Source organism: Eleginops maclovinus, chromosome 9, assembly GCF_036324505.1.
Source record: "Eleginops maclovinus isolate JMC-PN-2008 ecotype Puerto Natales chromosome 9, JC_Emac_rtc_rv5, whole genome shotgun sequence".
Lineage (NCBI taxonomy): Eukaryota > Metazoa > Chordata > Actinopteri > Perciformes > Eleginopidae > Eleginops > Eleginops maclovinus.
In genome coordinates, this window is record NC_086357.1 from 11,551,077 (window position 1) to 11,576,685 (window position 25,609).

Here is a 25,609-nt window from a genome sequence, read left to right on the forward strand (position 1 = left end):
TTCTCTCATTCAATTAAACAGTTATTGTAGTTTGTTAAAATATGTTTGATATGGTTTGAGTATTAGGAAAGCAGGGATTTCTAAACTAGAAAAAAGATGACTAAAAACTTTGATAATGTTGACATTAAACTTGAAGAGCAAACTGCATGCCTGTAGATTCACAGACAGTATGTGACAGATAGGATATCTTGTGAATGTGTAAATGGAGTCAGTTTTTTTTTATTAAGAGGTGATATTTTAGGCCTTTGTTGGTATAAAAGAAATCACGGTAACAATTGAAGACAGCGCTGTGTGAGAGAGAGAGACAAACAATGAACAAATAGATCCTTTACCCAGCAGTAATGCGGTACACTCTTGGAGGATGAAAACATTCTAAAAGGGGGAAATGTATTTTCAACATTGCAAAAAAAGAAGAAACAACCAATGATTTAAAGTATTGTATTAATATTTGATGCTGGTTTTCATTTATTTATTTAGATCTTATTGTCAGCTTCTTTCCTTTCTATTTCCAATTAGAATTCTGCAGAGTGAACAAAGTGACAGACAGTTGGAGCTTTAAGTCTTAGTTTCAAAAATTGTTGATACAGCCAGAAAAAGTGAAACAGAAAAATAATCCTGCCATTTCGTAAAGATTTTATTTGGTTTCATGATATAAAGAAAAAGCACAACGAGTAACTAAGAAACTTTCTGACGAACTAAAGGGAAAATGTGGAATATGACACTCATTTTGTATATACAGCAGTGGTTTGAATTATGTTCACTTATTTCAGATTCATTTTAGTTGATTTGGACTGTGCTTTGTCAATTCTCAGAATATTCTTCCCATATTTTCACACATACTGTATGGCTTTGACATCTGAAATTTAAAGCAAGGTTTATCATCCTCATAGAAAAAGTGCTTTAAAAAGATTAACACCAAGTTCAGAATATTACTGGAACAATCGTGTTTCGATCAACACATCAATTCTGCTTCCTCTTTAATACAGTTCTTTTTTCAATAAGGCAAATAACATAAATTTAAGCACACAAATGACCATTTACATTTATAAATATTTACATACTCAAAATGACAGCAGATAAGAACTTACTGTAAGACAATCATAAAATGTTTCTTCACCTCACATCTTATGGGTCCACCAGAAGCTCCGGGCTGAGTGTCTGATAAAGCTCTGAGCTCTTGGTGAATGGTCCTGCTCTGTCCTGACAGCTCAGTGTGAGGCTCGGGTTCCTGCTAAATAAAATACTCCTTTTGGTTTTCAGCCGGAGCGCTCAGAGTCCGCCTGGCTGCTGAAGGGGAGCTCCTGACCTTCTTCAGGCTGTGCTGCTTTCACTTCCTGGTTTCTATACGTCTCTTTCCTGCTGCAGATGATTCTAGCTAATATTGCCAATGCGACAACGCTGACGAAAATCATCACTCCAATCACCCCTAAAAACAAAATCAGAAATACTTCGGATTCAGAATCCAACAAACCAGCAACACCTTTTTCTTCAAGGAATGGTCGATTTTGGAATAACTGCTTATTTATTTTTTTCCAGAATGCAACATATATGATATGATTTATAACATTCTCATATCTGTTTTAAAAAGTATCCCTTGTCTATTGTCTCATGCAAAAACACAAGGGTGACGTGATAAACTGTAACTTGTTTGACACAATTCAAATTGAATGATCTGTTTCACTCAGGAAATAAATCTTTGCTTTTTAAAATAATTAACTGATAAAACCCTGTGTAATTAACTCAGACAACTTCCATTCTTTATTATGTGTTAAATAATGCTTCCAGGAATAACTTAGAGTGTATTGTTGTGGGTCTTTGTTGGTTGTGTCACTCTATACCCTCCTGTTATACCATCTAAATCTAAAATAGCACAGAAGCAATTGTCAACAGATACTGCCATTGCTTTGAAAACAGGATGTTACTTTGTCAGTGACTTTTCTCCCCCAGAGGATTAGTTTGTATGTATTCTGTAAAAGTTTTCCTAAATTGTGATTTAAGTATAAACAAACTCAACTTTATGTCACTCGAGCTTTCGGTTTTATTCCTAAAGGAAACTGAAGTTAAGACATAAAACACTTCTTGAATTATTTGAGCGCTGCATCAAAGTGATTCGGTGCGAGTCTAATACCTTTTTGTCAGCAAAGTCTTCATGCGCCGCGTGAATTCAGACCCAAAATCTTCTTATTAAAACAACCAATGCATTATTTCTCCTCACTGTTGCTTCCTTCTTCTCTGCTACCTAGATCATTATTATATCCTCCTCCCTCGCATCCTTTCAAAAAACTTCTATCCTTCCCATTCCTCTTTACAATGAGAGATCTCCAAATATAATATTTTGCCAACCGTAACTTTTAGTCCTGTTCAGAAGAATGCATTACCTCCGATTAGAGCTGAGTCACTCCTCATGGCATTGACTAAAGGCTGACCTGGATCCACTGAATTTGGCTGGTCTGAAAGAAAGGAGTCGAGAAAAGGTGAGTTAATAACCCTACAGAGGAAAAAGAATGTAGAGCAAAGATCACCAAGTTTTGCAAAAATGAAGGAAAAGCTGCGGTAAAGGAGTGTGTGGGGAGAGATAGTCATCAGTCAGTGCAGTCAGTGTTTGTTGAAAGCCTCAGAACATCTTTAAAGGACTTCCCTACAGCTGTCTGAATTATCTCATCTGACGTAGTGCCATCACTCTGCTAACGGAGGAGGATGGTTAACGAGCCCATGCAAGTCTAATGAACAGCCCTAAGAATACTATTGAAGTCTAGGGAGACGGGTGGGGTGCCTCCCTAAAGATATATATAATGTATAGTAATGACATTAATGGCTGAGTCATCCGCTTGTACCTGATAAGGAATGTGTGGTTTCTGCCGCGTAAGGATTGGCTGTCGATGAGGAAGCGCAGCTGGACTGGGCCAGTGGGCCGCTGACAATAACAGGGCTGTCAGGGTGCAGCAGGGCGGCTTTCAGAGGACTGATGGAGTTCAAGAAAACACCTGACAGGCAGCCGCTGAAACCGAGAGAGGCCAAGCCGGCCAGCTCTTCATCCATCTCAGCGGACTCTGAACACAGAGAGAAACACAGAGACGAAAGAAGACACATTTGTTATCGGCAAGTTCCAATTACACATTTGAAACACAGCAGTGATTCATCTTGATGTCGCCACGGTTGGGATGATGAATTGTATCTACTCTAATCATTTTGCTGTTCATTTTGGAGCTACTAGATATTATTTCCTAAATTTAACACTGATAGTGGATGATACTGAATAAAAATGCGTTTGAATATTAAAAGTCACATTTCTGAAAACAATTATTCATACTTAATTCATGCATGCTACACGCAGTAGGGTTAGGACACTTTGTAGAGGTTCAAAACAGTTCATGTTCACTGCCTCTGAGATATTGAGCTCCAAAAAATGTAACATACGTATGGGACAACGCAAACACATCATTCCTTTAGATGCTGGTGTGTAAAAATTAAAAAGAAACATTGACTTTGATTCTGGACACACTCATTCATCCACAATTAAACACACTATTTTCTGTATTCAACAGTACAAGGCCTGTATCTGCATTTATAACTGGCACTGAATACAATAGGAAAATTGTATCTGGACGGACATGCCACTTATTGTTGGAGTTTCAACTGTGGACAGTGGAGCAGTAATGTCCTCAGCAAAGTTCAATAAATATTTGGCATTAGTTTGATTTACATACTGGATATACTTACCGGATGTTGGAACATGTGAGGTTTAGCTTGTGTGATGTAGTCTAGAAACTAACCAGATAGCCTCTTAGATGTCAGAACAAAACTAGTAAAATAAACGTGAATGAAAATACACAGACTTAAGAAACGGCGGCAGCATCTCACTTGTAGCTTATGTGTTTACAACATCATTATTTGTGACAGCAGGTGCGACATAAATTCTTCAGTAGCTATAACTGTCAGTGTGAACTTCAATTATTCCTGCTGTGCAATTTGATTACCCAACACATCATTGTCACCAATCAAAGTTATTACCATCGTGAAGCAACTTTTCACCACATGAACGGGACACCGCAGAGCGGCCTGGCTGGAGATGGCTGTTTATCAGCTGTAAGTTTGATCCAGCTTTGATTACGTTTGAAATAAAATGTGATCCTCTGAGCATCAGGACATTATTTAACTTATAATTATAAAGCTCATGACATGTGTATATCTATTGAGCAGCCTGCAAGATGAAGGGCAACACATTTATCTGAGAAAAAAGGTAATAACACAACTAATTTAAGTAAGAGCAGTAGCATTCAATAGTCTCGGATGGCATACTTATATTTTCTCCCCAATGTTAAGGAAGACACACAATCTTCTCCACTACGCTCAGCTACCCGAGCTCTCCTTTCAGCTGCAAGCATTGATAAGTAACAAATACACACCAACAGATCTGAAATCACTGGCTAGATTGGGAATCTTTGGACATTTTAACACATCTCCCAGCCCTGGTTAAATGTTAAAGTTCTATAATTTATCAAACATGTCAAGAGAAAAAACCCAAAATATTGTCAAAACAAAAACTGAAAGGTAACATATAGCATTTCTCTTGAGACAAAGGTTTTTGAAAAATACATACACAAGTAACAATGGTGGTATTTGGGTTAAAAGTGCTGAGCTGACTCTGTGCCTTCACTGAGAAGGATTCGGATGTTTGTGCGAGCAGTCAAATCCCACACTGACAGCCTTGGCCTTGTATCCACGAAACTGACGATTTCTGTCCACCTCCATCCAGCTCTGCCCTTTACCTCCACCTCTCTCTGTATCACCATCCCTCCCTTCCATTCCCTTCATCCCCCATCTCTCCCTCTCTCTCTCTTTTTCTGTGAGCTGCTCAGTCTCTCCATTCTTCCCTGCTCCATTAGTCAGGCTGATGGATGACAGCGCTGGCAGGAAGTGACAGTATATCAACTATCTCGCTGCCTCTCTGATACTGATATGACTGCCGGAGTCCTCTGGCTCAGAAGAGGCAAGGCTGGGTCGCACACTCACACGGCCTGGGCCAAGAACAAAACTTATTTAAGGGGCTGAACATAAAAACAGCACCAGCATCAATTTGCTGTTTCTAACATGGGCAACGGTTGTTTGGGAAGAGCAGACACATGGTTTGAATTTTTCATTGATAAAAAACCCTATTAAAAGGTCAAACTGAACACTCTGGTTTTATATACTTGTTCAGAAAAAATATATATTAGTATTGAAGTTCATCCTCCCAAACGTAGGTTGGATATTCATTATATTTCTATACATTCTACTTTTTACAACATATTGATTTGGCTTTTTCTTGATTTCAGTTTCTTAGGTTATTTGAAAAATGCAATACAATTTAAAAACTGTATTTTACTTAAGATAAGGGCAAAAACCACCCTTATCTTAAGTAAAATCAGACATTTATTTACAGCCAGTTGGATATGTGATTGGCAACCTGTCCAGCCTCTATCCTTTCCATCACCAAGGACCCTTTGACATGATAGGTGGATTAGAAAATGGATGAATGCATGACTTGATTGATTACAAGATGTTTAATCTTTAAATCCTATATAGCCTTATACTATTGTGAAGTAGTGAATGTTAGTCAATGCTAAGTTATTGGTGTAGAAACACTTGGAGGCAACGAATGTCTAACCTTCAACACATCACCAAGGTAAGCACACCTACATGTAGGAGGATATTTTTGTTCATGTTACTTTCAGAATTACAACTTTATTATACAATTGATAGATAAAAGACAGGAAAGAAGAAAAAAGTGGGGTGTGCAACGTATTTCAAAATGCAAAAGGCTCCCGGCTGGAATCGAACCAGTAATGATACATTTATGTGGCATGTGCTTTAAACAATTAGTTCATTCTGGTTTTGTAAGAAAATTTACTAACACTTTGAAAAGTTGATAAGTTGTAAGCTTTATTAAAGAGCTAATGTCAGCCATATTATACGAGTTAGGCAGGGTTCATAGTTGTGTGTTAAGAGGTACTGTACCGCTTCAGTGAAATCTCCTCAAATGTAAAATGTATGGGTTAGGGTAATGACGAAAACCAAGAGAAGAGGTTCATCAGCTTGGGCTTATTCTGTTTTCTCCACAATTATTGTGGAATGAACACAACGTGAAGGACGTTGAAGTCAGGAGACTTAGATCTTACACAGCCAATTTAATTTTAAACAAATCCCTGGTTGTTGTACCTTAAATTAATAACATTTAGTGATGTTCATTTGAAATTGTTTGTAATTCTGAACTCGGAATTCAGAAACTCTGCTCCGCATGTTTCTGGTAGTATGTTTGTCTTATATGGAGCTATACAAATGCAGACATAACCTAAAGGCATCACAACTCTGGTACAAAGTTTCCCCTTTAAGAGGGTGGTGGGTCAGTCATGTAGAGGATGACAGGAGTGATGTGAAATTAAAATATTCTGTCTGACTGAACTGTACTGTCTGACTTCCTGGTTCGGTCTGACCCAATCCAGGGCAGCCGAGACTTATTGGTTGTTATGCTGTATCGCAGGGTGCTGACTCCAATCTTCAAAGTAATTTGTTCTTTTCAATCTCTCCACATTACCATACAAAGTGAAGGACCTTTTCTAAAGTTATTTCCATTAAAGCTGTCTGAAGCCCGGGCTCAGCTAGAGAGACACAAAGACTATTACTCAAAGCTTCAGAAACACAGATACAAGTTCACAAATGTGTACTATTGTTCTGCATTAGTGAAAAAACAATGCCGTTTCCACTAAAACCTTACCTACCAGTGAAATGCTTCTAATAAGTGGATGGCTCCACCTTTAATTACGTTTCCAAGGTTTTATTTTTTATCTCCACTGTAAAGTGCTCTCTTCACGAACATTTTAATATAGATTGTTATAAAAGCACTGCAGCTGCTGTTCAGACGGCTACTTCCCCTGAACCCAACATGATGAATAGAAAACAGCAGTGTTTTGTCGCATGGGTCCAAACATGTCAGTGCTGTTATTCAAATGAGTCTGTATAAGTGCTGGAGCCTCACTTACCCTGCACTTTGCCAAGAATGAGTGATTTGACACTGTTGAATTCCACATCAGATGTCAAGTTGAAATCCTCTCTGGTATTCTGATCGACCTGAAAGATAATGTATGTCACATCTTTGAATGTAAAAGCTTTGAAGGAAGAAATCAAACAGAGATAGGTTAAAAACTATATTTCTTTCTTTTTTAAATCAGTTTCTCAAGCATTTCATGTCTAACTTGTATTTATAGGTTGGAGAGAGACAAGGCAGGGCTAACAAATGATCACATGCAGCCAAAAAAAACAGGAAATAAACCAAGGCTGCTGCCGAAAGGACTTAATACACAAGGCATGCAATCTATCAGACCTTTCTCTTGTGTTTAAAGAGTTTAAATAACATGAAACATGGAAAGCTAGTTGGAGGCTGAACCTCTAGTCTGACCTGAATATTTAAATGACATTCAACCTAAAAATCTGGACACCAATGGACCCATGAGATGCAGTGGTTCACAGTAACTGAGCAGAGAAGTGGAGCAGGTTGTGAGGTGATAAATGCCTCAGAGAGAGACACTCTTAATAAAAGAGCTTGTGATGTATTGTTCGCAAACAAAGAGATTGTGCTTGAGTGAATCATTTATCAATAAGACATCTGCTAATATTGAAGGTGAGCCACACAAAAGAAGAACATTGAAAAAAGCTTGAAAATAGAGAGGAAAAAGACCATTTATAGATGATTTTGGCGATTTTGAGATTTAATATTTGAAGTTATATTTTTTTCCTCCTTTTTAATAAAACAAAAAGAAGATTATTGCTTGCTGATGCTCATCATCATGTCAATAAAAAAGCTGGCTGCTGGTTTGTGTATTTTGAGAACCGATGGTAATTTACTCATGCTTTGTTTACAGAACACAGTTGAATATTTGACATTTAAAATGAGATTTTTTTTTCATACAGGGAGCTTTAATGTGAATTCAAAGCCAATCCTGCTTACTACATCATTACTTTCATTTTTATGTCAGATTGTGACTTTAGTTTAGGATGCACCTATGCCCAATAATTCCTGTTAATGAGCATTGTCTCAGTTGGGTCATATTTTGAGCATAAGTAAACTGGACTACTTTATTAATCTGCAGTGGCAGAATGCAGCACAGTGTCTCAAAACAAGTGTTTAAAATAATAATATAACAACCAGCGTCAGCTCCAGTTAGTGTTCCTTTGCAGTCATAAGGTGTTTAACGCAGTGTGTGCAGGGGCTCATTTCATATATTACCCAATGTTGATGTCAGTGTGAGATATTTTAAATATTGCAGTTGAAATTCATGTTCACAGTGTTAATTATTTGTTGCAGTAATTGTGTATACCTGCACAGAGACGATGTCTGCCTGTCTCCTGATGATCACCGTGTGCAGATGTCCATCAGCCAAGTCCGTGACTCTGCTCCCCAGCACCTGCACATCTCGGCCACTGTTTAACTTGTACCACACTTCCAGCTCATCTTTGAAAACACAGCACAAAAATGCAATCTTATACAAATTCAGAATCAAAGATAATAACGTACAAGCATCAAAGTGTTTTCTTTTTTACTCAAGCTGCCTCTTTATTAAAAAATAAATTGCCTTCTTGAAGAGCGATAAGACTTTACTTTATAAATGTTTAACAATGTTGCTGATGTTAAAACAAGGTCTAAAGGTAAAGACCTGAGACACATTGTAACTCTTTGATAATTAATAAGCACTTAAGCCTCCAAAATGTCCTTTTTCTTGGCTTAGAAGACATATTTTCAATCGTTGAAAAAAAAGCTTTCTTTTTGCATACCAGCTGCTGAATTAAGAAGATAAAACACATTAAATACTTTTGAGGAATAAAACTATGAATAACGCTCTGTGATATTAAATTAAAATGTCCCCTTTTTTTAATAGTCTTCCAATTCATCAATTCCACACCACTGATATAATGTGAATGCTTTGAGAATCTGCAGAAATTACAGATGAGCAGATATTCAATTATTTTTTAAAGATTTCCTAATTATGACTCACTTTGTTACCTCTTTTCACAGACTAATAGGGAGCACATCCCCTACAGTATCATAAGAGCAAATCTTGATAATAAAAACAATCTTGCAAAGGGCAAAGAGAACTTCAGGCTTTAAGCGAGTCACTAAGATAGTAAAACGATTTTTTGTGTGCAGCGGCTTAGTCTCTTTTTTCTGCAGCAGCTATATAAGAAACATGAGAAATGTCTTTGTGGGGCATCCAAAAAAAACTCTGGGATTTAATTAAACACTTTGTCAAGTGTGCATACGCCTGATGATGACATGATCAACACTTTAAAACCTGCTATACTGTTTGTATCTTAAAGATAAAAGATGCCTTTTTAAAGAACATCTAACCTAATATTTGAACAGATGCCACCTTATATGTTCAACAAAGGTTTCTGTTTGGTACACAATGGATTGTGTTCATTTTAAGAAAATAAATCTCAAACACCTAAGCTTAACCTGGAGCTAGAGAAAAGAATGATTCTTATTTAAGCCATACTTACTAATTGAATACACCGGATAATGACAAATCCTATTCCACCCCCCTCTATAGTAAAGCCAGTGATGAAAATTCTAACACAATAAATAATTGCAAATGAACAATTGAAGGAGGACCCCTGCTGCAAGTGGAACTATAATTTAATAGTAACTTCACCAAAAGCATTCCTTTCGACCTGACACTGTACATATCAAACACCCTGATGCATGGAAAAGGAGGCAGCAGCTTATAAGAAACTGAAAGCAGGGGGTAGAAAGAAACAGAAAGGACAGGACAGATGAAGTCAAGCCAATGCACGAAGGATAAGATATAAAAAGAGGTTACAGAATCAAATTGGGTCAAACCAAAAGGAAAGAAGGAAACAAAGGTCCTCCTCACCATGATTGTTGATGAGCAGTGCCAGGTACTCTTTATAGAAAGAGTTGATGTAGAGCAGCAGGGCAGGACTCTGAGCGGTCCTGAAGCTCAGGGAGATGTTTTCCCCTCTCAACGTCACATCAGAGTAGATGGAGGAAGGCCAGGCACTGCTGTTCCTATTCAGTTCACGGGGATCCTTCAGGTTGTAGGTGAGGGAGGTTGATGACTGAAAGCTGGCCGATACCTCTGAAGATGACCAATGAACATAATAAATGACTTTCTGAATTGGGCTTTGTTGCCAAAGTTTTGTCTCTCTTTATTGCATCTGTAGGTGGACACTGCTTGTCACATACTGGGATTAAAGGTCAAACTGGAGAACAATAAAGTAAGTTCTTGAATAAATGAAGAGACCACTGCAACATTATCAGTTTCTCTGATTTGACTATTTATAGATACTGTATGTGTTTCAGTAAAATATTTATTTATTTATATTATTCTATAAACTACTGACAATATTTCTCTGTGTTGGAATTCAACAGACAAGGAATGTAATGACTGCCATACATGTAGGGGTTTTAGATGTAAGACACATGTTTTCCAGAGTGTGTAAGTTTAATATAAGTTGTATGTGTTTAATGTTCTGGGAAAAAGTATTTAAAGTTGGAATATTGTTTATTTCATTAATATTTGTGTGTAGCTTGCTTCCTTCACACCTACTACTGTACAGCTTTAAGCACACCCAAATTGAAGCAATAGGCTTTTATTTTAAAAACCAACAGCTGATCTCTTCTCCTAGTTTTTCGCTTTAACTGGTAAAGTGGCTGTCATAGAATTTCAGTTAATTCTGATTTAAAGGAATAGTTGACACTTTTGGGGGGGGGAGTAAATGACGTTGTAAGTCTGGCTCTGTCCAAACAACTACATCCGCCTATAAGGAAAATAGTGTTGTGTGCCAGACTATTCCTTGGCTCACTACTGCCATTTAGGTTGATAAACATGCATGTGGAATCCATCTTCTCTCTTCCACTCAGAAAGAAAGCAAATAAGTATATTCTCCCAAAAACCTTCCTTTAAACGTAGTTCTCTTCTATAGTACTGATTGAGGTTATATATGTTGACTTTCAACACTGTTCAACAGGCCCTTGATGCATCACAGCGTCATGGTGGGATAGAAGAGTCCTTTTTAGACAATCTTTATGCTTAACCTCCAGGAAAGAACAGACTCATTATGTCTCACTCACAACGAGCGTGGAGAGGAAGCTGTGCAGACAGTGATTAAAAGTCAGGGTCAGTCTAATGTCTGCTGACTGAAGGATTGTCTACAGAAAGCCTAAGTCTTATCTCTATGTGTCTTTAAAGCAGCAGTCATAAAAAGAGTGTCATGTAAGCCTGTGAAATAGTTCTCTGTTGGCTTACACATACTTCAAAACTTTATTCACTTCAGGACAACAAAGTTTTACATTTATTTTTTATTGTTTTACCCAATGCATTTCTGGAGCAGTTTCATAGCACTCAACTCAGTCTGCCCTCTGTAGACTCAAAAATATAATGAACTTCGTGGCTATCACCTCTTATGCACAAGGAAATTAAATTGTCAAGGCAACTCCAGTGACAAAAAAATGTATGCAAGAATTTGCAGTTGGAAGCAAGATTGCTTTAAAATGAAAGATGTGTCACTCTGACCATCATATATAATTGGATCGGTCTGGAGAGTGCTACATCTTAAAATATCTAGTGAAACTTTTAAGGTCTGAAATTATGTTATCTTTACCTATGATGAATGTTTGTAATACTATTACAGTAGCTTGAAAGGGAAACTGCTCACAAAAAGTTCTGACAGCAGGAAGTCTGTGTGTTTTTTAATGTATGTACCTTTATGACAGAAGGCTCCAGTGTACGCCGACTGGTCACAGTTGCAAGAGAAACCATTGTCTCTCTCCACACAGCGACCCTGGTTCTGGCAAAGCGAGCCGTAACTGCTGCAGTGGCCCGGGCATCCAGGTCGGACCCCTGGGGTGATCTTTGCCCTCTCCTCCAGATCCAGAGTGACACCGTTCAGCTGCAAAGAGCGGATGCAGCCCAGAAAGCCTTTCTGTCGGGATGCAGTGCCTCCTGGAAAACCAAACAAACACAATACAAATGATACACTAGTACTCACACACATGTGAGTTGCCCCAGATTTGACGGACACTAAACAGCCAAACTAGAGCTTTGAACGTGCCCAATCCTAACATTTTCAAAATGATCCATGCATGTGTCTTTTATCATCAAGCCAACCCAAATCTATGGTTACAATAACAAAACATACAGTATCTCCACCAAGTCCTTTTATTACAGATTGAGCCACCTATAATTCCCCTTCTGATCCGAAGCCCTGCCAATCAGTCTTTTCTAACCTTTCGGAAACTTTGAAAAAGATGACCCAACTCAATGACTAATTAAATCGATGGTTGGACATCAAAGAGTCAAAATGCAAGAGAGACAACTGTATTGAAATATTTGTAATGCAATAATGTAGGAATACTTACACCTGTGTGAAATGATGAGACTCGTTTAATCTTCTGCAAATAAACATCTCTTCCGAGGTGCAGAAGCTTCATTGGTTCATGTCATGTGCTGCATGTACGTTATCATTTAGAGTATTATGATTGACAGGCACATTTTGCTACTGCAGCACAACAAGGCCTGTCTACTCTCCAAGGCACTGAGACATTAACACACTGACTCTGTCTGTAGCACTGTATTGGCTAACTGCGTGGCTGACATCTATGCTTTCCACCAACATGCAAAAGAACAAACTCGTCCTCGTTTCACCTGACAACTAATATGTTAATATAGCAACCGCAAAATGACATCTCTCCGGGAGTTCAAAGCATTCAACGTCTTATTTTATATCCACAAATGACAGTTGTTATTGTTCCTGCAGAAAGGATCTGGCAGGGCATTACTGTCGCAGTTGGAGTCTGGAAAGCTTCACATGCTCATTCGAAGATGCTTTTCACACCACTTAATCTCTAACCTGTGAGGCTGTAGGCTCCTTCTGCAGCAACAGATATAAAAGACAGCTCATTAAGAGAGAACTCGAGTAGGAAATGTTTAATCATTTTATTTTGCTCAATGTGTAATAAATGCACAGCAAACTTCATTAGAGTGATCATTTATATTTAACCTATTTATCTTTGAGCCAGACCCAGCATGCACCAGTTCGGAGTGTATCAGTGTTGGTGTTCTTGATTTTAGATACATGCTAAAAACGGCGACTGAGCATTAATCCAGTGATAAACTGAGGTAGAGGAAAACCCTCAATTTTATCGTAATGGTATTGTTTTTTTTTTGCTTGTTATTAAATATTTTCCATGCATTTCCAGACACTGGCATCTCCCAATCAACAGCTGGTTATCGTGGTCCAAGTCAGATCGCAAATAACCAACACAACATTTAGTCACCCAGAAATTTAAGCAACACAGCAACACAGACAACAAGGCAATACAATCATTTAATACAAGTACTATTCTAACTACAACTCAGTGTGTGTAACATTGTTTTAACAAAATGAATTCCTTCCTTTGGCAATAAATGAAGTTGAACCACAATAACTCTGTGTGATATAAATTCACCCGAGGCAATATTACGGCTAATTAATTCAAACTAACAAATAGCCTGTCCTAATAAGTAAAACAAGGCAATTGTTCGATATAAAAAATGGGACACAAAGCGATAAAGATGTCTTTGCAGTGCTGTGAATTATGATTTCATGAAAAGGAGGCTGCTCACATTATAGATTAACAATCAAAAATTTGGGATCATTTCCTAAAACAAGAGAGTCGAGACACCACATGCATATTGCTGATCTGTAACTCAAGTATGTGTCAAACACAAACCCCCTCTCCGAAAGCAGTCTATTTCAAAATCCTTCAGGATGTTAATACCCCTGAAAACACCAACCAGGACAAGTAATGCCCATAAAAGGAGAACAACCTCACTGTCTCTCTAATCCTACCACTGTTTGTTGGTTGATTCACTCTTCAGAATGCGTGTTTACAAATGTCCAAAATATTTGCGGGAAAATAAGGCCTCACAAAACCAAGAAAATCCCTTTGTCCTCATCCACAGTTTGACAGGAAGGAACAAGAGGTTAAAAGGAATTATGAAAGTCTGTGGAAGAGACAAAGTAAAGAGCTCCAACTTCTGAACTTCACTTTTTGAATCCGCATTCAGGGATTGCGGTGTTCTCTGGAATTGTTTTAGATGAAATGTTCATGTTTAGTGATGGTCAATGTTGTTTTTATAGTGTCAAAGAATCAATTTTAAAAAAAGATGTTCCTAACAAATATAGCATTTGTTTTATAAGTCTAATGTGGTCTATTATGTTTGTGCCATTTAGACACTTGTACATTTCCCTGCTGTCAGAAAACACATTGGTGAGCCATTCTGTTGCACACATTTTATGATTTAAAATGGACACTGCCACTGTAGTTTATTCACAGTTGTGTTGCTCAAATAGTCAAAACAAATGTACTAGTTTTTCATGGTTTTCTGTCTAAAAAATACAGCTATTTTAGAAAATGACTGAGCCTTAAAATGTTAGTAGTACATATGTGACATCTTTTAGAAATAATAACATATTAAGTAAGTAAATGGACTTGGGGATCAGTGTCTCAAACAGGGTAGAGAAGTAGGAAAATATTCAGAGTTGCAATTGAAATAAAATACCTTTATATTGTTTTCCATGTTTCAATGCAACGGTTTTCATACAATTCTTCAATCAGCAGGCAAATTTGGCTTCATGCAGAGGCTACATTTATTCATCAACGGTATTCATTGTTCAATATTAAGAAAGCTTGGACTCATCATTTCCTTTTCCAGTGCAGCACCGATGCTTTTTAGTCCACCAGGTAGAATCAGCAGCATTTGTTTAAACGTCTCACCACTCTCAGCTCACCACAGGCCAGCTGGATTATAAAGGACTCTGAGGATGATTTTTTAACCTTTATTAGATACAAGTTGCTGCTGGTTTTCCTTAGCTCCAACAGCTGCTCGTGTGGGACACCTGTGGTGCAAAACAAAACTTTTTTCCCATTCTTCTGCCTATTATGAACAAAAAAGCGACGTGGGCAGAAATCGCAAGACTTTCTTAGTAAAGTACAGTCCACAGAAGCTGCCTACTTCAGGATGAGTTGCCGAGACAAAACTACTAATCACTAAGTTCCTTCCAGACATGTGGACTCGAGTCACATGACTTGGACTCGAGTCAGACTCGAGTCATGATTTTAATGACTTCAGACTTGACTTGATCAAATTCGGCATGACTTGCGACTCGACTTGGACTTGAATACTATTAACTCGAGACTTGACTCGGACTTTGCCTCTTTTACTTGTAATGACTTGACATGCCTCGAGTCAAAAGCTAAATTTCCTGATCATGGACATCCTTCCCTGCAATGCGAACCTGCGAAGCCCCAAAGACCGCAAAGTGAGAGAGCCGGCAGGCAAGTGCGAGCAATGCAATCATGTGGTGGATTTTGGCCTTTTTGGATTGGATCAGGGACCTAACCAGCGTGATTGGATAATCCCCGGGTTTCCCCTCATTAATATTCACGATTTCCCCGGATTTCATCTACGGAAAAGATGCAATTGTGCCACGGAAGGGAAGCCTAGTCGAGAGCTGTCCGTCTGGTCTGCGTCTCTCTCAGTTGCAATTGGCAGGTTTAAGATCCAGATTAGGTTCATGGTTGTGAATTATCTATGTAAATCGACTCTATAGATTACACGTTCATTCTACATGTTGAATGATGATAGCGTAATACAAATATAGGCTATACATACAATGACAAAACTGCCGTGGGCGATATGTTATCCGTATCCTTTGTTAAAATTAATGTTCAATAGCTCTATGCCAATGGGAACAACAGAACGTGCGCATTACATATGGACCAATGCGACACGTTCATTACGGCCGTGGACCGATAAACACTCAGTACCGTACGCACACCAACCGGCATTTGCGTGTTTAACACCTTGTTTAACACCTTGTTTAACACCGTGTTTAACACCTTGTTTAACACCGTGTTTAACACCTTGTTTAACACCGGCGTTACCGCCGCTTAACTTAAATAATGAAGAACTGCTTTTAATGACGACTTGGCCGAGATCTTAACGTGCTGTTCATGCGTTTCCCATGAATAGCCTACTACTATAACTCGGAGCGGAGCAGGATATAATGCGCATGTGCGACGTTGCTAGGCAACGTGTACAAAGGCTGGGGGGGTGGGGGGGGGATGCCCCCAGACCCCAGACCCCAGACCCCCCTACAACGGTTTAGTTTGTCACCTTTTTCAGCCCTTCTGAGTTTGCAGGTATGTACACAAATAACTAAGATTAGGGAGGTGTACTCTGTCTCTCTCTCTGTCTGTCTGTCTCTCAAGCGCCTACCCCCAGCACCTTTCATTGTGTGTAGTCATGCTGCTTAATTGTTATGCAGATTAAACATTGTTTTATTGAAATATTAGGTTTCTTTGTGATTTAAGCAAAAATGTTGACCTACTGTAACTGGCATCCACTGAAGCATCAATGCCAGTTACATGCATCCACACAGTCCATGCCTCACTAGTCAAGGCGCTTTACCAACTTTAGGATGACAGTGGTGCCTTCCGTGCTCATACATTTCTAACCCACCATTCACACACAATACTTTGAAGGTCTTTGGGCGCATGCGTATATACAGATATATAAAATATATGCATAGTTTAATCTGTATGTATAAAAAAATACTGAAGATTAGGTTGATATGTTGAAATTGTGTGATCGTTAGTCTGATAATGGCATTATTAAGTGAAGAGTACATGATGACTTGTTCAGGACTCGAAGAAGCTTGGGACTTGGACTTGGACTCGACTTGGCTTTGGTGTTACTTGGACTTGGACTCGACTTGCCCTTCTCTGTCTTTACTTGGGACTTGACTTGGACTTGACTGCTGAGACTTGGGACTTACTTGGGACTTGCCAAACAGTGACTTGGTCCCACCTCTGGTTCCTTCCACTCATAAATTGCAAATTCTGTGTGCAATGTTGCTGGATCCACAGTCCGAGATAAGAAAGGATAAGACGTGACAGCAATTACCACCAGCACGCAGCTGCTAATGAGGTCAACGTTCTTACACCATAAACAACTCTCTATCAAGTGTCTCATCTTAATCCTTATTATGCCTTCAAATGAACCTAGAGTGCTTTTCACCCAAAACTCAAATCCAATCGTTTTAAGTTCTTTTATTTTGATCTCCAACATTTGTATGGCATTTAGAAACATAGAAATTCACACTCTTTCCTCTCACCTATGAATAACTGGCTGTTGAGCTGCAGATGAATGTGTCCATCAGCAGGAGCTTCCTGTGTGGCGGCAGGGAACCCGTCGACAAGTAATGAGGCTTCCTTCACATTTCGGTCTGCTCTCACAGTATGCCACCGGTTGTCATTTAACGGCACGCTTGCCTTCACTCGCACTTCCAGCGGCCCGTTTCCCACGTCAAAGGAGAAGACGACCTCAGAGGCAGCTGGAGAAGGAAGGCAGGGGTAAGAGCATTAGATCAGATAAAGTAGCAGAAAGAAAACAAGCTTGAGATGGTTGAACACAGAAGCATGTGGATGCCTGGGTAAATGTCACACCAGCATAGTGTGTTTGACTTGTTCACACCAAATTCTGACAAGCTGATTAACAAACCTTTCCTGACACTTTGAGATAATTGTGTCCTCTGAATAACGAGACATTGCAAATCCCTTATGTCATTTTCAGACACGCAGCTCCATCATGAACAGAGAGAAACACACTTTACGCAACTAGACACTTTCAAAGCTTTGGCATGTTGAGTAAGTTGAGTTATATTTAAATGCTATTATGGGTGATTAAAAAAAGGAATTTGCACACTCAATATATCCAAACAATATTTAAGATCCAGCATTTTAGTTCTTTAATGTTTCTGATGTTCTAATTAAAGTGTGTAAAATCTAGCCAACCAATGAGGAAGAGTCTACAGCAGGAGTATTTAGTCCCTTTACTTTAAATTATTCCTAGACGGGTAACCAGTTAGGCGAAGTAAGAAGAGTTTTTCATTATTTCTTTGCTCAAAGAAATATCCTACCAAACATAACAAAACAAGTTTTAAGGATTCTTTTTTTCTTTCAAGAAATTCAATGTAGTTTTGAACCAAATTTATGTTGCTGTAAGAATCTGACAGATTCAGATTTTAAAAAATAGGGACTTCCTCTCACTTTGTTCATTGTAAAAGCATGTTACCCAATTTGGGTTCAGACTGTGCCATCTTACAATGAACCAATAGACCATTGTGTCCCTCTACCATCATTTGTTGGCATAAGTGTGAAGTGACTTCCCGCCCGTCCATCTGCTGGCAGGGTCGACAGAAGGCTGGAGACAGATCTGAGATTATTCAGAGCTCAGCCCAAGGCAGAAATTAAAGTCTGCAGCCACAGACTCGCATCTGTTAGTTTCTGTATGCAAGTGACCAAAGTCTCGGCACCAGTCAGAGATCATGCACAGCTGCGTTACATCAACCGTATCAGAAGCTATTACCTTCATCAGTCCAGCTCCTTTTCTAGGGATGGCACTTTCAGTTGGTTGGTGAAGAAATTTGTTCCAGACTCTTAATCTCTATAAAGAGATGTATGCATTTATTTATTGGCCTGAATATATGCTGGCTCCACTGGAACCCCAGAGATATTGTGTGTTACCCCCGGAAGCTAAGTGGTTTCAGACCGATAGGCAACGGTATCTGAGATTTTAAATATCTTAACAAACTTTGGACATATCGCTAAAAATATTTCAATAAATTATAACGACTATAGGGATGCCCTTTCCTCTAGAGCCTCCAGAAGCCTGCCATTTGTGGTTTCAATTTAGACATCTTAACAATACATCTTATACAATACATCTTATCTTGTTAAGATATGCGCTGACAGTGTGCCATCCCAGCGGGACGGAGACTCCAGACATAATGTAGGTTAGCATGCTGTAGTCATTAATCTTCACAGCTCTATTAGGTTAAAAAACGTAACCTATAATAAACAGAGGTGAGCTGAAGGCCACGTGGAGTACGTTCATCCATCATTACACTGCCAGCGTGCCTCTGCTCCACATTGAGGGGTGAAGTTAGCAGAGTGGTGGCACTCACATCATCATCCCTCATGGGTGACGCTGACAGTGGAGGAAAAGCACTGCTGTGGGATCGCGTAACAATTTGATAAAAAAAGCCCAGAGGCATTTAGAGGCTGCTCTTTGGCCTAACTCCAGTTGTGTTAACAGCAGTAATGATGATACAGAGTCATCCCAACTCCAGCTGTCATAATGAAGGCAGAAATGACGCTGAACTGAGAAAAGAGATGCGCTTTACTGTAACAATGCTGGGGTTTCCCCAAGGAGGAGGGGTACCATTTTCCGTTGTGTGTGTGTGTGTGTGTGTGTGTTAATGAGAGATATTTAGTTTTAAGTTTTCAGGTCACCTGTCGAATGTAACCAATACAGTAACATTTGTTTCTTAGATTTCCCCTCCAGAATTCTTCTTCTACTTACAACAAACAAACTCACATAAAAGACATCTGTATCCGCAGCAGAACAATTAACGATTCAGAACCCAAAGTGTAAGCTTTGTTTAGCAGCAGGATATCATTTAACAGTGGCATCCAAAAGTGATACAAATAAAAAGTTGTTTTAAAATATTTCTATATGGTTAAGGCTTGGTAAGATTGAGGGAAAGGTCATGGTAAGTAATTTATTCACTTAATTAAGTTAATGGTACAAAAACATCTTGTCAGGTGAAGAAAATAATATTTTTGAAGGTAAGAGAAACTCCATTGTCAATATTAAAAGGAGAGCTCTCTCAGGTGTCAGATTTTCCATGAAAAAAACTCTTGAAGATAACTTGAACATCACTATGTTTTTGATTCATCACGTCCTTTTTCATAGTCTCCCACTTCCAAATCTTTACAACTAAACCGAAAAACATTTTTTAAATAAAAAAGCACAACATTATTCAGTTGTCACTCACAGCTGAGTTCAATCCGGATGAAGTCCTTGATGCCCAAATTTTCCAGAAAGACGCCAGAGGACGATGTTGTTTTAAACAGGAAGGAGATGTCAGCATTCAGCTCTCCATGGAAGGTGGGAAAGTGAAGGTAAGAGGTCTCCTTGTCGAAAAATGCAGCATTCCAGAAGTTCTCTGAAACACAAACTAAGTGCTTGAATATTTCATATGCTTTCTGATTTTATCCAATATAAAAGGGATGTAGAACTATCTTTTGCAGAATCCTGGATAAATCACTATGAAACAAAGCTTAAAATGAGGAATCTCATTATGATGGCTCTTTAATGAAAATTGTCTAGTAAACAAATGCACCAACTGTTCCGCTAATTAGCCGAGAACCGTGGCATTACTCGAGCTACACTTTCTCATTATGTTGATTTATCTGGCACGGCATTCATCAATTTACTCATTAAACTTAAATCTGAAATTAAAAGCAATTAAAACATGATAAAAAAATACATCACTTAGATTAGTTTATTAAATAGCTTTTCATTACAAGTTGTTATTAAAGAGCATAAGGGGAGTCATCTTTTAGGTGCTCCACTGCTAATTAGATGGTGTAATTTGCAGCAGTCATTTTTTCATTGGGGAAATCAAATGGCAGGATGATGTTAGGATCGCGGGTTTACCTTTGGTTTAGTTTATCGCATAGTTAACAGAGCCTAATTATAAATAAAATGTGAAAACACTGTTAAAGAAAACAATCAATATGTGTACTTACACATAATCCAATAAGTGTGAAGAAAAACAAAATGTCAACATAAATGAAAGCTGTTACAAGCTACTGAAAAGGACTCACTGTCTCCATGACAACGGAGGGGTCCCACCCTGTAGGCGGCCTCTGACCCGGGTCGCCGGATGTCACCCAGCACCAAAGACCTGACTGGGAGGGTCTCCTTATGGGTGAGCAGACCCGAGTCATTAGCCCTGCATGATAAGGAGGAGGAGGAAGAGGAGAAAAGACATATTAGAGGATGAAGAACAAGGAGGGAGACCAAAAGGGAGTGAAAGGAGGACAGGATAAGAGGAAGTGGAATATGTAGGAGGACAAGAAGAAGAAAAGGGAGAGGAGGAGAAAGAGAAAAAAACAGGAGCAGGAGAAGGAATAAAAAAGGGTGAGAACAAGAGTGGATGGAGGGGAGGGTGCAGAGAATAAATAAGAGCCAGAGATGATGCACGAAGCAGGAAAGGAGAAGATAAAGAAAGAAAAGGAAAGGGGAACAAGAGAAAAAAGGAACATGAACATTAAAAAGGGTGAAAAATATGATGAAAGGGAGGAGGAAAAGGGAAAGGGACAGAGAGGAAGACGCGGAGGAGGTTATTAGTGATTAAAGTGGGAGAATGACGTTGTAACGAATAAGAAAGTAGAAGGAGGTGAATTCAATATTAACACAAGAGAGGTGACTGACAATGCATCATCAAACAGACAGACGACACAGAATAAAGTAATAATCAATCTCTGTATTAGCCTAATTTGTTCTTGGGGGTGTAAAGGTATGTTGAAATGATGAAAAGCATTTCAGACAAAGGGCGAGTCTGTTGGCGTTTTAAATTCTATCAGTCAGGTGTGATGCTGTTCAATCCTTTCAACAAAGATTGTATTCACACAGCGCTGATGTAGGTGATGAGATATTGATTTCAGGGAAAATAGTTAAAAAATAAATGAGGTCAGAAAGTTTTTCACAAATGTTGGCAGCCAGATAATAGATATAAGGACCCTTTGGCTATGCAGACAGTAGGAGAGGATACAGTATGGGAAGATTGGTCTCACGACAGAACAGGATTGGGAAAGGTGACCTAAATAGAGGATTGCTAACAGCATGGATAAAAGGATTTTAAATACAGAGATGAATAAAACATAGAGGAATGTTCAAATATTTTGGGATTCCTCCTTGATGTCTCACAGCTCTTTTCGAGCAGGAGAGCAGGACAAATTGAATGTGAAGTAATGTATTTCAGTTTGATATTTTATTTTAAAAGAAAATTGAAATACTATTGCTGGCTTAAATAAATCATTGTTTTAATAGACAATACGTTTTCATACAAAACAATGCTACAAATCAACAGCAACAGTCAAAATAAAATCTGCATTATGAGTTTGTGAAGCTAATCCAAACATGGTATTGATTGAACAGCCTCCAGTATTTTCTTTGGTGAACAATTGTTTTCTCAGATGTACCAAAACAGATATTGGAAAAACTTTACATTGCCTCATGGTTCATTGTTCTTTGCCTCCATCTTCTTTTGTATATAAGAAAACCTTAATCCTAACCTTATCACGAATACTTTATATTATAGGTTTCCTGCATTGATTTTCTTACACAATATAATGACACCTTATCATGCTATACTTTGTACTTAATATTGAAAATGAAACGGTCCAATCCTTATGCCATATATTTGACGTTATTTTGACAGTCCTTTACTGGTATAGAATGGATTATGGCTCAGGACACAAGAATATGATAAAGTGCAGTACCATTGGTCGTAGTCAGCGTCACAGTTGCAGAAGTGATTTGAATCCAGACAGTTTTCTTGCAGGCCACAGGCACACTGCCGACTGCCGGGCAGAGCCCCGCCCCAATGCATCTGGACCTGACCTGTACCCAGACCCCCCACCCACCAGCTGAACGGAGCACCCTCTGAAACACACACACACAAATATAAACCATAAATGAGACATCATTTTTTTCCAGATAAGACAATGAATCCCACTAACTGTAGACTTGTCACTCATCGCTGCTTTCATAACAATACATCCTATTGTGTTTCATTCGGCCTGTTTTTTTAAAAGAAAGCTTTGCAAAAAAATTTAAACAAACAAAAGTAGCTCATGAACAACTTCCGAAATCCTGGTGTTATTAAACAACCTAAAAAAATCAGAGATTAACAATATCCTCTTACCACTTTGATCCTGTTCTTTAATACATCTTATACGTTTCTCGGATACCACCTGAATTGGGAAGCACATTAAGTCTTACCTGGCGTGTTAAGGAGGCGGGACTTCCTGCAGAGGTAGGACAGCTCCTGCTCGCAGTGTTCTGATTGGCTGGTGATTGCTGCTAACTGCTCCTCTTCAGAAGCATAATCAAAGTGGGATACATGTTGCTTTTTTTCTGGGAACAAATGCACTCTGGTCAGCTCTGAGTTATTGTGCTGGATCACCATCCATGCCATGTCTTCTGGGGGAGGGACAAAAAAAACAAATTAGAGGAAAAGAGAATTTAATAAATACACAAGTACATTGACGCTTTCATGGTGTAAAGGCTCACACACAGGTGATTAAATGTGCGTGTATGTGTGTATTTGTGTGTATGTGTGTTACCTGTCATGTTACAGTAGATGAGCTGGGGTTTGACTGGTCCACTGCCATCCACATCTATTTGATAATATCCTGATGTGTTGCCTTTGTGTTTGTACGCCTCACATGACTGTTCATATTTCGCTGTGATAGAAAATGCAATAAAAGGATATCACCAATAATATGTTTTTTTACAATGGGATTTGTGATGAAACATTGCTGCAATCAACTCCTTAAAACAGGGTTTATCACTACTATCGGTCTACATTGCTGGCTTCATCTCATTTCGAGAGACCAAAAACAAAGAATTAGATATTTATTGGCAATTATTACAGTTAGATGTGGCCAACAATGCTCTGCCTTACGTTTGCCTCGAGTGGTGAAAATGAAAATGAATCCCGCAACAGCTGAACTAAACACAGACTAACACACGCTTAACAATATAGTGCCGGGGAAAGAAGCCATAGGAGTACATTTTTAAACAGTGGAAGAAAGTTTCCCAATTTTTTCTTTTGTTCATGTCAGTCAGACTTTTCAACAGTCATTCCCTTTATACAGAAAGCTTTAGAAAAGGTTTCGAGCCGATTACAGTCATCCGGAGGTGAGCTGTGTGTGTAAATGTGTATATGTGTGTGTGTGTGTGTGTGTATGTGTGTGTGTGTGTGTGTATGCACCTGTGGTTGCCCGGAGCTGAGCACAGCACCAGCGCGTAGAGGATTCAATCAATGCTTGGCGGTGTAATCAAAGACAGAATCTCTTTAATTTCTAATTTGACTCACCTAAAACACTACAGGCAATACATTTAAATCCATTTATGTAGAAAGAAGAATTTGTCTTAGGGCTCACTCCCATTTTCTCTCATGCTAGTCTTCCACTTTTTTTCCCATCCGCTAACACTCTCTTTAACGCTCTTTCTCTTTGCCTCTCTCTTCCAGTACTCGTTTTTTTTTTTGTTTCATCTCTCTTCTGTCTTTTCCATCGATCATTACGACCCCCAGGAAAAGATTTAAACAATTTAGCAGTTTGTTCTGGGCCTAACAAAAAGCATTTTATTCTATTTCAATTGTATTGAAATAATTATAGTGTTGATTGTGACTGAATATAATAAGCTCTACAATCTTAATAACTCGTTCAAGTAGGAATCCGAGGGTTTGTTTCCCCCCAAATATTAAATAAAAACATTGAGGAACAAAAAGTCCAGAATTTGATTTCTTTGCAAACTGGATGCAACTTAGTTTATGCGTCATTTCATAGTGACTTTATCTTGTGTTATTTAAAAGAGGTATATGTGGCTAATGCTGAAGAATAATGTCTTTAGTTTGTTTTACTAGACATTGTCATCAATAATAGGTAAACACAATTGTTTCAGTAAACAAATGTACTTTTTTGTATCAGCGGTTTGCATCTTTTTTTAGATAGTCAGAGGAAATCTGCCTTCACAACTAGTATTAAGTTAATATAACACTAATATATGAACAAGGTAAACCATTTCACTATTTTACCCCAAACAACATGACATTCAAACATTTAACGGTCCCATTATATTCTACAGGAATCAGAATGAACCCTAAGAAGCTGTGAAAAAAGCAGCACAGAAGGGAGGAGAAGCTGTAAAATAACTTATTTACAGGGACTTCACAGAAACCTCATGGATGAAAGTAGAAAAAAGTTCACACCACCTTCTCTGACTCAGTGGTTGTTCGGTGTCTTTTGAAATAGGATAAAATTGTGGCTTTCATCTGCAGCAGGATGCGTTTGTTCTTTCTTCAGCTGCCTCTCAGTGGATAATGTGACACTTTAGTTTTGAATTATGTTTCAAGCTGTTTATGTTGAAAGGCATCATGAGCAATGTGTCCCCACAGGCCAACAGGCAATGTAAACGTTTGACAAAGAAGCTAATGCAGTTAGTTTTTCTTTGATGATTTTGAACTAAAATCAAGTTAAGTTTGATTGGAACTTGGAGTATCTAAAGCCTACAAATGAGTATTGTAAAGCATTGTGTTGTGTATTGTATAAAACTAAAGCAGTTACAGTTTAGCAGAAAAATATCATATCTCAATATCACTTTTCCTCAAATCAGATGTTTTTTCTGCAAAAGTTTTTTACAGAGAATTTCTGTGAAACATCAGAGAGCGCCACAGATGTTATTCCATTTTATTTTGATCTTGTTTTTGACATTTTTTATTGTATGTGTCTTTGTTCTTGGACAAAATGATGCAGATAAAAATATTTAACAGGAAAGCAGGTCACTTTTCACGTCCCTTAAGACTGTTGCACACACATATCTATCACACAAATATGAACACACATTTATTAAAGTAAGAGATAGTG

General features: G+C 38.4%; 1 pseudogene; it reads right to left on the reverse strand.

Annotated features, from left to right (window-relative positions):
* Positions 1–350: 350 nt before the first annotated feature.
* Positions 351–25,609, reverse strand: part of LOC134870201 (contactin-associated protein-like 4) — a 98,300-nt pseudogene continuing 73,041 nt past the window's right edge.